The sequence below is a fragment of the Benincasa hispida genome, chromosome 12, assembly GCF_009727055.1.
Source record: "Benincasa hispida cultivar B227 chromosome 12, ASM972705v1, whole genome shotgun sequence".
Taxonomy (NCBI): domain Eukaryota; kingdom Viridiplantae; phylum Streptophyta; class Magnoliopsida; order Cucurbitales; family Cucurbitaceae; genus Benincasa; species Benincasa hispida.
The window spans coordinates 57,275,707-57,279,610 of NC_052360.1; positions in this window are offsets into that span (position 1 = coordinate 57,275,707).

Below are 3,904 nucleotides of genomic sequence, written 5' to 3' on the forward strand. Positions count from 1 at the left end.
ACTAGGATGACCATAGGTAATATGACCTCAATCCTGAGTGAGTTAGGAACTCCTGCCTTTGAAGGCAGCCCTTTGATTTTCATGGGTGCGAGTGGCTAGATTGCTAACTCAGACCTACCACTTTGGGGATTCGTCTATTTGGGAGCTGGGAACTCAGCTACACAAGATGGAATTCCCTCCTTCCCCGAAACAGGGGTAAGTAGATAGATTACTCCCTTCAGGGCTGATTTCGGGTCTTGAACGATGTGGTTCCACACACCTTCTCATGGCCTGAGAGGTTTCCACACATAGTATGACTATGTTGTATTGTTCATTAGAGGGATCAGTGGTACTTAAGGAGTTAGATGTAACTACAGAGGCAAAACGGTAAATTGGCCCAGCTGTACTTACGAATATCTGTGAAGGGTTATCATGCTGTTGATTGGTTATTGATGCGTTATTTTTATGAATGAAAATATGGATGATATGCGTTAATGGATTGCGTTGTGCACTCAAGTTTCTCCAGCGGAATTCAAGTGTAAATTCCTTTGAGTTTCCTGGTAAGTCCAGGGTCGAACACAAGGACTTGTGAAAATAGTTGCGTTGGTAATGTTTATGAAAACTTTGTGGTAACCAAGTAAATAAATAAGGTATTGGGTGTGTTGTTGCGTTGATGAAAAAGAAGTAAATAAAGGCAGCGGATTTGAGAAAGATAGTTGCGTTGATAGATGCAATGAGTATGCGATGAATGGATTGAGAAGATCTTTAGCTAGCGTTACTCGGGAATGCGTCAAACTTTGCGATCATGTTACAACCATGCACAGCAAGTCATTTCCCAATGTAAATGCGATGCTCCTAATTCTAGGACGCACATGTTGAATGCAAAATGTCCATAGAGCTTATTCCTAGGACTCTACTCTTGTCCTATGCGCTGATGAAAAATGCATGGAAGCAAGGTGACCGCATACAATCGTATCTTATTGCTAAGATGCATGCGATGCGTTAATAACAAATAGTGCTCATTCCTAAGCACTTATCTCTCATTTATGCGTTATAATCTGGTTCTTCCAAACCTAGATTCTGACCTGACCTTTCCAAGTCTAGATCCTGTCCTTAAACTACCCTCCTGAGTATCTCTAATAGACGAATGAAGCATATATAAACAAGATAATCGCAAAGAATGAAGATTCCCTAGTTGTGCTAGCTAAATACTTCCTAACCCATTCAACTAATTTAGCTACTCATGCGTGAATTACAGAGAGTGGACGATATAGAGAAAGACATTCTATTCTTATAACTGAGTTGAGTAAAAAATGATAATGGAAAATAAAGGTAGAGAGCTTGGTAGCAATTCCTTGCTAACCAAGGCTTTTTACACTGAATCTCTATTCTGATCTACAAATATTCCCGCTTCCGCAGGCATCGGCCCTCTCTCTGTCTTGGAGCTTCCGGTGATTTCCCAAGCTTGCCGGAACGATCTATCGGCACACCTTCTTCCTCGCTCCCCCTTAAAATGCAAGAAGACTATGTACAGAGACGTGAACTTGTAAAATGATGAAGTAATCAACTGCTTAACCCCTTTTCTGAAGAATGCACTTGGTATTTATAGAGTTTCCATGGTGAAAAACGGCTTCTTCCTCCTGGTTTACAGATGGGACAGCTTTAATTCCTGACTGATGCACCGGATAATTGTCACCGATAAAGCTGAATGTACTTCGTGACCGTTATCGACTGTCAACTTAATTTTGATCCAACTGCCATCAGCTTTTTGTCCCATCGCTCTTAATTATCCTTTCACCCATATGCGCCTACCATGTTGCGTTGACCAAGTTGTGGTGATTCTTCTTGGGCGAATGTTTGCGAGCATGATCAACGCAAAGTCTTGCGGTGAAGTTACGCTCGACCAATGTATTCCTATGATCGCAATCTCTGCATTGCGTTAACGGATATTCTGCATAAAAATGTAAAGATCAACTGTTCTAATGCGTTAGACGCATGCGACCGCAATATTATAGAATTTATGCTCAATGGACGCAATTTAACATATTTCATCAACGCAATCCAACATTGTTTAAGAACTTAGTAATATGATAACATACATTTCTGCCCGTTATCAGTTATATCCGATGAACACATAAGTATATCGGTGGTGAGAAGAGTGCAGTTGCTGGTTTTTAGTGGAATGCCTGACAGTTAACAGATGGTGGATCTTGTGGCTAAAGAGTTTAGTTAGCTATTCACATACCGTTGGAGCTTCGAGCCACATATCCATAAGACTCCCTTGGTAGCTCAATGGATTCAAGTTGAGAATCAATTTTTGGATCAGTTTGAAGTGTTCAAATTGACAAGAGGGAGTTTGATTGTATATGATATGATTAAACTGGTCGATTCTATATGATATAGTTGACATGATGTATGAGATACATTATTGGAGGGAAATGATATAAATATGATTTATATCTAGCATAGGAGAAAAGGGCTATGGTTTATATGTTGCATATGATGTGATATTAAACTATAGGTTATAAATGTAACATGATCATATTTATTTCTAATTAAACAATTGTAAGATAATTGTTGGTGGTTTTTTCTCTGTAACCGAATGAGATAGTGGGAGGTTGCAATCAGTTTTCGTAACTAAAGGATAAAATGAAAATGGTTTTCATTTTGCAAAGAGATTAGATAATTGCTCCTCGAATTAATACACTGCCCATCATCTAGCAAACGAGAGCATACACGATAGCTCAAAGTTTACTAAACGATCGTGTACAGTGATGCTTACCTAAATGATCGCATAGTATTTGCTAAATGATCGTGCGCGCGGAGCGATTTACCTAAACGATCGTCTAAATGATCAGCCTCATTTACTACACGATTATGCTCATTTTCCTAAACGATCAAACACCCGTCTATACGATAGACTTCAGATATCTCCCACTTGCTTGGTCGTGGTAAACGATCGTTCCTTCCTCCTTCCCTCTACCAAATCTAACAGAGCCCACACCTCCTAGATTCTCACTCCGAGAATACCGAGGTTTTCGAGTGGTTGTGTCCTCCTTTGCTGTTTGTTTGTGTTGAAGATTGTTCGGTGGTAGACGACAACGTGATTTGGTGGACGATAGCCTTGGCGAGCACAGCGACTGTGTGAGTTGCCGATTCCTGACGAGAGCGAGATTTAAATAAAAGAAGAGTTCTTCAACTGGTATGTCTCTCGTTTCTTTGTTTTTTAAGTTTGAAAAGCATGCTGTAATTTGTTAAATGCATAACTTGTTTGTTTAATTGTGAATGGGATGTTTCTGCCATAATGAATTTAGAACGATCTTGCTTCCGCTCATAAGTACTCATTGATAAAAGTTCCTTGAGGAAGTTTAGCTCTCATAAGAAATTGTCTAACAATTAATTGCAAATATTTTATAAATGATTATGCTAAATCGTTTTGTGTATGAACATGAGCTACAGGATGTTCAACACTTATCCCAATTGACATACAATAAATATCAAAAGCTTAGGATGCAAATTCACCAGCATTATCAAGCAGGAAATTGTGCTCTTAACTTAATTATTTGAGCAAGTAATCTTGCAAATGCAAGATTTCGACTTGATAATAAGCACACATGTGACCATCTAGTAAATGCGTCTATTGCTACCATAAAATATCTAAATGGTCCACTTGGTGGGTTAACAGGTCAACAAATATCACGTTGAATTCATTCTAAAAATGTAGGTAATTCAGCCCCCACTTTAGCTTATGATGGTTTAATTATTAATTTGCCTTGAGAGAAAGCATCACATGATAATTCATAGATGTCCATGTGAATTTTCAATAATTATTCTCATCATTATAGATCCTGAATGATCCAATCGGTCATGTCAAATTGTAAATATGTCTGGTTTGATGAACTTTAGGTTCAAAATTGTTGCATAT